Genomic DNA, 13,799 nt, shown 5'->3' with positions numbered 1-13,799 from the left:
AATATTACAGGCTACACATTTTAATCAATGAAATTCACTGGAAAACAGATAAAGTTGTGAAAATATCCTCACAGATTTAATCTTATGAACTGTAGGTATGGACATGTTGTAATTTGCATGAGTTGGACAGCAGTACTCTTATTCTCTTTTCATTCCTATGCCTGTGGGAAATTCTACCCCATTGTTAATTGTGTTGCAATTTTGTTTAAAATTTGAAAGGGCATTATCTTTACTTTAAATGGAATACCAAAAATACCAGACTTTTTTATTTGCAGACAAATAAATGAGCACTGTTCTTGACGGTTATATCACACAATTTGCTCTTTTTATAGATATCAGAATTCTCTGTACAGAATTCATAAAAATGAGTAAAACTGTTTGTTGTCCTAGAGTAATTTAAAAATTATCTGTCAATATTATTTTCTGCCAGTCTTAGTTAGATAAAATCCAGTGTTGGAAAATCTAACAGAAGCTACACAAGTATTCAGAGTCCTTCCTTCTACATCCATCTTGAAATCTCATTCTGGTGTGATGCCCTCAAGCTCAAATTGACTTTCAATTGTCACTGCTACCATATTTATGTACTTAAGGTCATCATCCCTACTTGGGCACAGGCCACCAACAGTTCTTCATGAGCGTCCTGTCCTGGGCCAGTCTTTCACATTGTCTCCAGGTATAGCCCACCTCCTTGGTGTATCCTTCCTCTTCCTGGGGTGAGGTCTTTGGAGCTTCTGCTGGTGTTTCAGTAGGTCTGTGTTTTTACAGGCTTAACCTTCCTCCTTTTGCAAACGAGCTTGGAACCATCCGTAACAGAGTTTCACTGCTATATACTAAAGATTTTCTCTTTGCCTTTTCATAGTCTCAACAACTGTTGCAATGGAGTACTTTCTACAAATACTACAGATAACTTTCCCTTATCTGCATTTTAGAATGAAAATTAAGTATCATGTGTCAGCAAAAAGCAGCAATGAATGAGTCTGTAACTTCATTGATTCTGAAAATGGTAGCGTTGCAGTTAGCGCGACACTGTTAAGCTTGGGGTGTCTTAAGTTCAGAGTTCAACTCCGACACTATCTGTAAGGAGTTTGTACATCCCTACTCGTGTTGGTGTGGGTTTCTTCCCACATTCCCCCAGTGATGTACCAGTTGGTAGGTTATCTGGTCATTGTAAATTGTCCTGTGATTCATCGATGGTGGCAGCAACATCCATACATCTCGGGAGACAATGGTGTGACACTCGTTCCGATGGTTCTTGGGGTTGTAGGTTTGGGGTTATTTGAACTTTCTGGAGTGGCTATACAGCTGTGCTCTCGAGTGACAGTCTCGTTCACAGTGGCCGCAGGTGAAGGAGGAAGGTGCTCTGGCTTTTCTTCTGGCTCTCTTATTGAGGAGCACGTTGGTCTTTGCTATTTCAGTACATTGCACATCGCTTTTGACTGTGGCCCTCCATGCTGTCTGGTCTTCAGCTGTTTCCTCCCGTGTGCTGAGGTCGATGCCTGCCAGCTTCATGTCACGCTTGCAGTCATCCCTGTAGCGGGAGCATGGACTTCCTCGTGGGCGGTAACCCTCACTCAGCATGTCCTTGGGAATGCGTCCCTGGTCCATCCGTTTGACGTGGCCGAACCATCTGAGGCGTCTGTAACTGAGTCTGTGGATGCTGGAGGTGTCAGCCCGCTGTAGAACCTCTGTGTTGTTGATTCTGTCCTGCCAGAAAACGGGAAATATGTGCCTGAGGTGGAACGAGTTTACCCTTGGCTGACGTCCTGTGATTAAGCTTGGGTTAAATAGGCAGGTTGCTGGAAGGGCCTGTTCCATACTGTAATGTTAAATACAGTAATAAATAAATAACCATCTAAAATATGGAAAGGAACATCAAATCAGGAAATACATCACTTCTGAGGACTTTGCTGAGAAGATAAATTAGAGGGTTCTACAGATTTCCAAGCCAATTTTGTGAAGTAATCTATTCCAGCTCAGGAAATTATTTGAATGTTTTACTGTAGGTAAAATATGAGTTTAAAGAGCAACTAGATTTTGTAGTTTGAGCACAGCACAGCAGTGAGGAGTAACAAGTTCATGCTTGTTGCTGGGGGTGGGAATTTCTTAGTAGTGTCTTTACAAATGGATTGAGACAAGACCTCTTTGTGTTTACATGCACAATAACTTATTTCCAAAGTAGCCCACTTAAAACACCAACTGGCTGACTAGCTGTGACGTTGGCACATTCCTGGAAATTAGGTCTCTGCAACCAAGATCAAATATCTATGCTTAAAGATGCACACGAGGTGGTGGGATTTTGTGACTGGCTTGCAAATACCATACCTCAGATTCATTATGCTGGTGTTTGCTTTCCCCCAGAGACTGGAACACCACATTTAATTACCGTACTTGCATTTGCCTCTTTAGGAAGATCTTGGCATGCTCTGTACACTCTGGTGCTCAGAGTCTGTAACAATGACATTAGCTCCCATGCAGCCCTGCATATGTAATTTATACACAGTTTGGGCCATGCACAAAAAAGGATTTCACCAGCAGAACTATTCTCTGTTATTTAATTCACTAATATAACTTTGTTGGGAAATTAAGTGTACCTTAGCTGATCATTTCAGGTGCCTAGCTTCCACAAGTAGTTGAGGAATCCAGGGTACATAGTGATTAATACTTTGGTACTATTAGCTCTGTATAGCCCAGCCAAGACACAAGAGGGTCTTAAGGCAACCCAGTATTGCCAGAGGACCTACAAGAAGGAAGGAAAGGATAGTGATGAAGAAGGATATTGGCCTTTTATTCGTTCCCATAAATGCTGCCTGACCTGCTGAGTTCCTCCATCATTTTGTGTGTGTTGCCTCCAATTAGCTGTACTCCCTCCTCGCCCTTTTATTACTTTTATTACTGCAGGAGTTCCCTCTGAATTTCGTATGGAGAGAGAGCTACCGGTGATGGGTAGCAGTTAGGCCAGGAGAGCAAGGTGCTGATTTCCTCCAAATCAAAGCTCTGCTCTGGTGGATCTAGAGGAGGACGGTTCCCTGTGCAACTGGATCCTCTATTTCCTCCCTGGCAGACCCCAGTTAGTACGGATTGGGAACAACATCTCCACACTTACATTAGCTCAGATTCACCCAGGGCTGTGTGCGTAGCCCGCTTCCCTACTCACTTTATAACTATGATTGTATGGGTAAGTACAGCTCCTATGTCATATTTAAATTTGCTGATGACAGCACTGTTATTGGGTAAATCAAAGATGGTGTCTAATTGGCTTATAGGAGTGAGGTTGAAAGTCTGGTTGAGTGGTGTCACAACAGCAGCCTCACTCAACATCAGCAAAGTGAGGAGTATCCTAACTGGTTGCATTAGAGCCTGATATGGAAACACCAATGCCCGGGGGCAGAAAATTCTACAGAAGGTGGTAGATAGACCTGTCCATCACAGATGAAACACTCCCCACAAATCAATACATTTACATGGAGCACTGCCACAAGAAAGCAGTATCCATTGTCAAAGACCACCACCATCTAGGCCAGGCCCTATAATCATGATTACCATCGGACAGGACGTAAAGGAGCCTTGTGTCTTACACCACCAGGTTCAGGAACAGTTATTACCTTACAACCATCAGGCTTCTGAACCGATGTGGATAACTTCACTCACCACTACTCTGAATGGATTCTACAACGTACAGACTCACTTTCCAGGACTTCTTACGACTCATGTTCTCAGTATTATTTTTATTTGCACAGTGGCTGTTTGTTATTTTTTGTCTGTTTATGTATAGATTTTTGTAAAATTCCATTGTATTTCTTTTTTTCTTGAAAATGCCTTCAAGGAAATGAAGATATATGTACTTTGATAATAAATTTACTTTGAACTCTGTACTATAATGAGGTAGTCTGTAGGAGGCTCTGCGTATAGATGTGTCTGAAGGGCTTCTCTGTTAGTGTATATGGCGAGACACACTCCCACTATCAGTTTTCCAAGAACTGAAGCATCAGGAGATCTGTCACCTTTAACAGACAAAACTGCCATGAAGTAAGCAAAGTTTTCTAAATTACTGGAGCAGGATAGTCCAGTACTTCACTTCTCCACTTTTGACAGACCAGATAACATGCCAGTCTTCTCCAGATACATCAGCAGCAGACTCCCCTATTGTAGTTCCCTTCCAGATCACCCACAACAAAACTAGCATTGACTTTGACCTTGGTCGAAACTGGTACTGCGATTATCTGGCCAAATGGCATGTGTCTCTCCTCCAAAGGGACGGCCTGCAGGTTTGAATTTTTTAAAAAAGCATAACAGCGAGTGGGGAGGGGAGAGGATATGAGTAATTAGGGTGCTCTTGTGACTTGTTATTGAATAGGAGCAGAAGAAGCAGCAAGATTATAGAATATGCTAAGGAAGTTTTGTATGTACTGTGATTTGCAATAATGTTGGGCCCGAACCAGTTGTTAGCCTCACAGTACAAAGGCGATGATTAACAGCAGTGGGTTCTCAAAAGAATTGTGTCACTGAGACTAAAGGGTGGAACTTCCAGTTTGCAATTGAGCAATCTTCTCTTGCAGAATGTGAAAGTGTGTTTGTGTATATGTCAGCAATGGCATGGGCAGCCTAAAGGACAGTGTTGATGGTATATTCAGATGGGATTTATGGGAAACATATTTACCTAGAATAAATGAATGAAGTCTTTCACACTTGTATCAGGGCCACTGTGCCTCACACCTGACTTTTTTGCCCCTAAAAATAGACTTTATTCTTGATAAGAAAGAAATAGTGCAAACTGATGCACCATCAATAACTCTCTCTCTGAGACGTCAAGGCGAGATATCGGCTTTTATTGACTGGAAGAAAGAACAAGCAGTAGTTGACCACCATACTACATCCTGGAGACTGAGGGCCGGGCTCAGACCTCAATCGCCTTTATACCGGGGTCTGTGGGAGGAGCCACGGTCAAAGGAAGGGGCCACAGGAGCAGTCAGCAGGGGGCGTGTCCAGACAGGTATATGTAGTTCACCACACAAACAGAAAGCTTTACAATGTACAACTTTAAAGAGAGGGGAAAAAACACTGCCAAAACGTAACACCATTATCATCACTTAGCTCCCTGAGGTGGAACCCTTTCCATTTGTCAACCGGCTCCCCACAACTGATGTTGATTTATCTTTCCATGTTCTCCCATTAGCACATCATCTCAGAACGGGGGAAGGATCCTGAAGCCCTTGGCTTGACAGCTCCAAGGTCAAGATGCAAGGTGCCTGGAATGATAGCATTGTTTGAATAAGTTGCCATGTGTACTTAGTAGTCGAACACTGAACACCCCTGCTGAGTTTCACCTTCACTAATTCTGCTAAAATGTCATGGGTATATACCAGTGAGGAAAGCAATGCATTATGGGTCTTCTCTCAGGCAGAGTGGCCGTGATTGAAAATTGCACTTCAGTGCCAAAACTTTTTAGCAGCTGTTTTTAAGGGACAGAGAAATTCATATCTTATTTCTTTTCTAAAAATTTAAAATACCATAAGTAGCCAACTACTGTTGCTAGGCTACATCATATTTACTGGCAGATAGCATCTATAAATCTACTTAGTTGAAGCTGTAGGTAAAAGAACCTATGTAAAGTTTAAGAAAGTCTTTTGAGGTAAATAAATGAAGCAGAAGAGAACACAGAGAATCAGGAGAGCAAAAGGGGAACATGAAATATTTTTGTAAGGGTTCAAGAGAATCTTGGGTATTTTATTCATACATTAAAAACAAGAGAGCAGTAGGAGTACTCTTGGAAATTTATGTCTGGAGCCAGACGGTGTAGATAAGGTAATAGGTGAGTACTGTGCTTTGGTATTCACCACAGACAAGAGCATGATGGATCAAGAGATCAAAGGTCAAAGCAAATTTAATATCAAAGTACATATATGTCACCATATACACAACCCCGTGACTTATTTTCTTGCGGGCATACTCAGTAAATCCAATAACCATAATAGAATCAATGAAAGGCCGCACAAACGGCAGACAACCAGTGTGCAAAAGACAACAAACTGCACAAGTACAAACAGAAAGAAATAAAAAAGAAGTAATGATGACAATGATGATAAATAAATAAACATCGAGGACATGAGATGGAGAGACCTTAAAAGCGAGTCCACAGATTGTGGGAACAGTTCAGGGAGGTGGCAAGTGGAAGCTGAGTGAAGTTTTCACCTCTGGTTCAGGAGCCTGTTGGTTGAAGGGTAATAACAGCTTCTGAACCTGGTGGTGTGAGTCCTAAGGCTCCTGTACCACTATCCTGATGGCAGCAGTGAGAAGAGAGCATGACCTAGGTTGTGGAGGTCCCTAATGATGAATACTGCTTTCCTGTGACCAAGCTCTGTGTAGATATACTCAATGGCAGGGAGGGCTTTACCTGTGATGGGCTGGGTCTCATCCATTACTTTTTGTAGGACTTTCTGTTCAAGACATTGGTGTTCCCATACCAGGTTTTGATGCAGAATCAGAATCAGGTTCACCGGCATAAGTTGTGAAATGTGTTAACTTTATGGCAGCAGTACAATGCAATACATAATAACAGAAAAATAGTAAGTATATATATTAAATAGTCATATTAAATAAGCAGTTCAAAAATAGAAATAAAAAAGTAGTGAGGTAGTGTTCATGGGTTCAATGTCCATTCAGAAATTGCATGGCAGTAGGGAAGAAGCTGTTCCTGAATCACTGACTGTGTGACTTCAGGCTTCTGTACCACTTTTCTGATAGTAACAATGAGAACTAGGCATGACCTGAGTGATGGGGGTCCTTAATGATGGACGCCGTCTTTTTGAGGCATCGCTCCTTGAAGATGTCCCGGGTACAATGAAGGCAAGTGCCCATGATAGAGCTGACTAAGTTTACAACTCTCTGCTACTTGTTTTGATCCTGTACAGTAGCCCCCGCCCCTCCTCCATACCAGCTGGTGATGGCAGCAAGTTCGAATGCTCTATGTGATACATCTGCAGAAATTGGCAAGTGTTTCTGGTGACATACCAAATCTCAAACTCCTAGTGAAATGTAGCCATGTTGTGCCTTTTGTAGCCAGGTTAGATCCTCAGAGATATTGAAATCCTGGGAGTTAAAATTGCTCACTCTTTCCACTTCTGATCCCTCTATGAGTACTGGTGTGTATTCCCTCATCTTAATGTTTCTGAAGTCCACAATCAGTTCTTTGATCTTACTATCATTGAATGAAAGACTGCTGGTGTGACACCACTCAACTCGCTGATATATCTCCTTCTCATCACCATCTGAAATTCTGCCAGCAATAGTATCATCGGCAAATTTATAGAAGGCATTTGAGCTACGCCTAGCCACACAGTCATCGGTGTAGAGAGAGTAGAGCAGTGGGCTAGGAAGTCAAGGTTCCATTTGCAGAGGAGGATATAGAGGACTAGGTTCCAAAGCCTTTCATTCAGAACTGTAGGAATGGTTGTGTTAAACACTGAGCTGCAGTCAATAAATAGCATCCTGACGTAGATATTTGTATTATTCACATGAACCAAGGCTAGGTAAAGAGCCAATGAGATCACATCCACCTTCGACCTATTGTGGCGATAGGCAAATTGCAGTGAGTCCAGGTCCTTGCTGAGAGAACAGTCAATTCTAGCCATAAAGAACCTCTCAAGCAAATCATCACTGTAGGTATGAGTGCTCCTGGACAATAGTCGTTAAGGCAGCACACACTGCTCTTCTTGGGCACTGGTATAATTGTTGCCTTTTTGAAGCAGGTGGGAACTTCTGACTGTAGCAATGAGAGATTGAAAAATGTCTTTGAACACCCTCACCAGTTGGTTGACACAGGTTTTCAGAGCCTTACCAGATTTCCTATCAAGGCCTGTTGCCTTCCAAGGGTTCACCCTCTTGAAGGGCAGCTGATGTCGGCCTCTGAGACAAAGCTCACGAGATCACGAGGAGCTGCAGGGATTCTCAGGAGCTGTAGTTTTATTCTCCCTTCGAAAGCGTAAATAAAAGGCATTGTGCTCATCTGGGAGTGAAGCATCGCTGCCATTCACGATGTTCCGTTTTACCTTGACGCGCCTGCAAATCCTGCCAGAGTTGACGTGCATACGACTTCGCCTTCAACCTCATTCATAAGTGTTGCTTTGCTCCTGAGGTAGCCCTCTGCAAGTTGTACATGGTTTTCTTGTACGTTCCTGGATCGCCAGACTTGAATGTCACAGGTCTAACCCTCAGCAGTCTACGAAGCTCCTGGTTCATTCACAGCTTTTGATATGGTGTGCACAGTATGTTCTGGTAGGCGCACACTCATCCACACAGGTTTTAATGAAGTCAGTGACAGCTGTGGCATACTCATTCAGACATGAAGATGAATCCCTGAATACAGTCCAGTCCACTGATTTAAAGTCGTCCTGTCAGCACCCCAGAGCCTCCCTTGTCCATACCTTCTTGGTGCTGCAGTCTCCAGTCTCTGCCTACACTCAAGCAGTAGAAGTACAGTGGGTGATCAGACTTTCCAAAGTGTGGGCGTGGAATGGCACAGTAAGCACATTTGATGGTGGTGTTACCGTGCTCCAGTGTGTTGGTTCCTCTAGTACTACAAGTGATTTGTTGGTAATAATTATTTAGAGACTTTTTCAAGTTGGTCTGGTTAAGACCCCCAAAATGATAAGGAAGGCATCAATATGCACTGTTTCTTGCCTGTTTATTCCATCACTCAGTTCGTCTAGAGCTTGTTTGACACTGGCCTGAGGTTGGATGTACACCACAACCAAAATGATCGCTGAAGTCTCCCGTGGCAGATAAAATTGATGACACTTGATGGCGAGATTTTCCAGGTCGGAAGAGTAGGACTGGGACAGCACCACAACATTTGTACACCACAAGGAGTTGATCATAGAGCGTACTCCATCTCCTCTGCCTTTGAAACACTCAGCAGCCCTATCTTGGTGGAGTCTATTGAACCCATCAAGCTGTATCGCTGTGTTGGGAATGGAGGGGGTTAACCAAAATTCCATGAAACGAAAAGAACAACTGGTCCTAAAGTCCCTCTGGTACCGAAATCTAGCTCTGAGATCTTCAATTTTATTTACCAGAGACTGTATGCTTGCCATCAAGATGGTCGGCATTGGTAGTTGAAAGCCACACTTCCTTAAATGAATTTTTAAATTAGAGCAGCGTCCTCTCTTCCGCTGTCTTAAAGGGGATTGCATCAGCCACCAGAATCCATTCAAGTTCTGTCGACTTTAAGTAGTAAGAGATTTTTTAATCACCTTAAAACAATGTTACTAACTGTCCAGACAATTAGTGGTAATATCTCCTCCTTGTTGACAATTAACACTGATGCACCTCAGGGATGTGTACTTAGCCCACTGCTCTATTCCCTTTATACCCATGACTGTGTAGCTAGGTATAGCTCAAATACTATCTTTAAATTCATTGATGATACAACCTTTGTTGGTAGAATCTCAGGTGGAGGTGATAGGGCATACAGGAGCGAGATTGTTGAGTGGTGTCACAGCAACGACCTTGCAATCAATGTCAGTAAGACAAAAGAGTTGATTGTGCACTTCAGGGAGGGTAAGACAAGAGAACATGAACCAACTCTCAAAGAGGGATCAGAGGTGGAGAGAGTGAGCAATTTCAAATTCCAGGGTGTCGAGATCTCTGAGGATCTAACCTGGTCCCATTGATGCAGTTATAAAGAAGGTGAGACAGTAGTTATTTTTCATTAGGAGTTTGAAGAGATTTGGTTTGTCAACTAAAACACTCAGAAACTGCTATAGATGTACCGTGGAAAGTGTTCTGACAGCCTGCATCACAGTCTGGTATGGGGGGAGGGGATACTGCAAAGGACAAAAAAACAGCTACAGGAAGTTGTAACGTTAGTCACCTCCATCTTAGGTACTAGCCTCCGTAGTACCCAATACATCTTCAAGAAGCGGTGTCTCAGAAAGGGATTGTCCATTATAAAGGACCCCCATCACCCAGGACATGCTGCCTTCTCATTGTTACCATCAGGAAGGAGGTACAGAAGCCTGAAGGTACACACTCAGTGATTCTCCTCTACCATACAATTCCTAAATGCACATTGAATCCATGAGCACTGCCTCACTTGTTTAAAAAACATATTACTTCTGTTTTTGCATTATTTTTAATGTATTCAATGTACATATATGCTTACTGTAATTGATTAACTTATTTACTTATTTATTTTTCTTTCCATGTTATAATATATTTCATTGAACTGCTGCTGCTGAGTTCAGAAATTTCACAACACAAGCCGGTGATAATAAAGCTGATTCTAACCTTAGACATAGTTGTAGTTCTCAGCTGCAGCAGGCTGAAATGAGAATATTTGATGACTTCCATCAGAGCTGCTTGTACGAGTCACCTTCTTGATGGAGCCCCGGCAGCCATCTGCACCAAGCATCTATACAAGGCTGTCAGAGTTTTAGATGCCATGCCAAATCTTCGCAAATTCCTGAGGAAGTAGAGGCACTGCCATGTTCTCTTCATAATTTCCAAGGACAGGTCCTCTGAGTTTTACTTCAATGGTTGGCAAGTTGATGGAGAAGATCCTGAGAGGCAGGATTTATGAACATTTGGAGAGGTATAATACGATTGGGAACAGTCAGCAGGGCTTTGTCAAGGGCAGGTTGTGCCTTATGAGCTCGATTGAATTTTTTGAGGATGTGTCTAAACGCAATGATGAAGGAAGAGCAGTAGATGTAGTGTATATGGATTTCAGCAAGGCATTTGATAAGGTACCCCATGCAAGGCTTATTGAGAAAGTAAGGAGGCATGGGATCCAAGGGGACATTGCTTTGTGGATCCAGAACTGGCTTGCCCACAGAAGGCAAAGAGTGGTTGTAGACGGGTCATATTCTGCATGGAGGTCAGTCACCAGTGGTGTGCCTCAGGGATCTGTTCTGGGACCCTTACTCTTCGTGATTTTTATAAATAACCTGGATGAGGAAGTGGAGGGACGGGTTAATAAGTTTGCTGATGACACAAAGGTTGGAGATGTTGTGGATAGTGTGGAGGACTGTCAGAAGTTACAGCAAGACATTGTTAAGATGCTAAACTGGGCTGAGAAGTGGTAGACGGAGTTCAACCCAAATAAGTGTGAAGTTGTTCATTTTGGTAGGTCAAATATGATGGCAGAATATAGTATTAATGGTAAGACTCTTGGCAGTGTGGAGAACCAGAGGGATCTTGGGGTCCGAGTCCATAGGACGCTCAAAGCAGCTGCACAGGTTGACTCTGTGGTTAAGAAAGCATGTGGTGAATTGGCCTTCATCAGTCGTGGAATTGAATTTAGGACCAAGAGGTAATGTTGCAGCTATATAGGACCCTGGTCAGACCCCACTTGGAGTACTGTGCTCCGTTCTGGTCGCCTCACTACAGGAAGGATGTGAAAGCCATAGAAAGGGTGCAGAGGAGATTTACAAGGATGATGCCTGGATTGGGGAGCATGCCTTATGAGAATAGGTTAAGTGAACTCGGCCTTTTCTCCTTGGAGCAATGGAGGATGAGAGGTGACCTGATAGAGGTGTACAAGATGATGAGAGGCATTGATTGTGTAGATAGTCAGAAGCTCTTTCCCAGGGCTGAAATGGTTGCCACAAGAGGACACAGGTTTAAGGTGCTGAGCAGTAGGTACAGAGGAGATGTCAGGGTTAAGTTTTTAACACAGAGAGTGGTGAGTGCATGGAATGGGCTGTCAGCAATGGTGGTGGAGGCAGATACGATAGGGTCTTTTAAGAGACTTTTGGATAGGCACATGGAGCTTAGAAAACTAGAGGGCTATGGGTAAGCCTAGTAATTTCTAAGGTAAGGACATGTTCGGCACAACTTTGTGGGCTGAAGTGTCTGTATTGGTGCTGTAGGTTTTCTATGTTTCTATGAAATTGCTGACCCTCTCCACATCTAATCCTCTGATGAGGAGTGGCTCTGGACTTCTGGTTTCCATCTCTTGAAGTCAATAATCAGTTCCTTGGTTTTCTTGACATTGAGTAAGAGTTTGATATTATGACACCACTCAGACAGATTTTTCAGTCTCCCTTGTATCTGCTGATTCATCACCACTTCAAACTGTCCTGCCATGGCAATGTCATCAGCAAACTTAAATGTGCCATTGGACCTGTGCTTAGCCAAGCAGTCATAAGTGTAAAGCAGGGGGCTAAGCACACAGCCTCATGGTGAATGTATGCTGATGGAAATTGTGGACGAGGTGTTATTGCCAATCCAAATTGACTGGGTTCTGTAAGTGATGAAATCAAGGATCCAATTGCACAAGAGGGTATTGAGACCAAGGTCTTGGAGCTTATTGATTAGTTTTCAGGATGATGGTACTGAATGCTGAGCTGTGGCTGATGAAGAACATCCTGATGTATGAATCTTTGTTCCAGGATTGAGTGAAGAGCATCTGCTGTGGACTTGTTTTGCCGGTAGGCAAACTGGAGTAGATCCAAGTCGCTTTTCAGGCAGAGGTTGATATGTTTCTTCACCAACTTCGCAAGCTACTTCATCATTGTGGATGTAAGTACTACTGGATGATAGTTTTTGAGGCAGGTTACCATGTTCTTCTTAGGCTCTGTTATAATTAAAGCCTTCATGAAGCAGGTGGGTACTTCAGACTGCTCAAGTGAGAGGTTAAAGATCTCAGGGAATTCTACAGCCAGTTGATCAGCACTGGTCTTTAGTACACGGCCTGTATTAAGCCAAATGCTTTCCATAGGTTCACCCTCCTGAAGGATGCTCTCACATTAGCCTCAGAGACTGAAATCACAGGATCATCAGGGGCCGTGGGATTTTGTGATGGTTCCTCCACGTTTTTATAATCAAAGCGAGCATAGAAGGCATTGAGCTCATCTGGAAGTGAAAACCTGATGTCACTTATGTTGCTTGATTTCACTTTGTAAGATGTAATAGCATTAAAGTCCTGCTAAATTGTAAAGCATCGTTTATTCAAGCTGATTCATGTTTAGTCCAGAATTGTCACTTCGCCCATGAGATAGATCTCTTTCTGGAGATTGTACCTGAATCTCTTGTAACATTCTTGGTTGCCAGCCTTGAATGCCTTTTATCTGGCCCTCAGCAGATTGTAGATCTCATGGTTCACTGAGGACTTCTGGTTGGGGAACAGTCTGTATGATTTTGTGTTAGCACACGTCTATGACCGTTTTTATTAAGTCTGTGACAACAACGGTGTATTCATTCAGATCTGTAGACGAGTCCTTGAACATGGGCTAGTCCATTGACTTGAAGCAATCCCATAGCTGCTCCTCTACCTACCAGTACCACCTCTTTGTTGTACTAATCTCTGGATCCTTGTTCTTTAACTTCTGCCTGTATGGAGGTAGGAGAAGCACAGCCAAGCGATCAGATTTTCCAAAATGCAGTCTGGGCATGGATTGGGGATGGAGATGTTGACATTCTAGGGTATGTTACTATCAAGATGGAAGCCGAGTTGGTGCTTTTGAACATGGAGATGGATAAATCCTCAAGATCTGATGGGATCCATTCCACGTTAATGAGAGAGATGAGAAGAGATTACTGGAGTCTTGACACTGATCTTTGTATCCTGTCTCATGAGCAGAGGACTCAAGAATGTTCCTCTGTTTAAAAAAGACAAACAGGAAATTTTAGGCCATTGAGCCTTACGTCCATGTTAGGAAATTATTTGTGAATATTGTTAGGGATAAGATCTACTCACATCTGGAAAAGCATAAACATGAAGGAAAGTTAGCATGGTTTTGTGCAGGGGGGGCCATGCCTCATGAATTTGATTTTTTTATTTTTAGAAGGAGATCAAAATG

At 42.9% G+C, this 13,799-nt stretch overlaps 1 protein-coding gene across 4 annotated transcripts in view; it reads left to right on the top strand.

Annotated features, from left to right (window-relative positions):
- Positions 1 to 13,799, top strand: part of LOC140734471 (cysteinyl leukotriene receptor 1-like) — a 70,974-nt gene that overhangs the window by 21,043 nt on the left and 36,132 nt on the right. For 2 of the 4 annotated variants that reach the window (XM_073058464.1, XM_073058465.1), the window contains one exon: positions 12,390 to 12,519. The exons of the other annotated variants lie outside the window; for them this stretch is intronic. The gene's annotated coding sequence lies outside the window, so the exon portion shown is untranslated. The remainder of the gene's footprint in view (positions 1 to 12,389; positions 12,520 to 13,799) is intronic. 4 annotated transcript variants of the gene reach the window in all.

The sequence above is a fragment of the Hemitrygon akajei genome, chromosome 10 (assembly GCF_048418815.1).
Source record: "Hemitrygon akajei chromosome 10, sHemAka1.3, whole genome shotgun sequence".
Classification (NCBI taxonomy): Eukaryota; Metazoa; Chordata; class Chondrichthyes; order Myliobatiformes; family Dasyatidae; genus Hemitrygon; species Hemitrygon akajei.
This window is presented reverse-complemented; position numbering and strand designations above follow the sequence as displayed.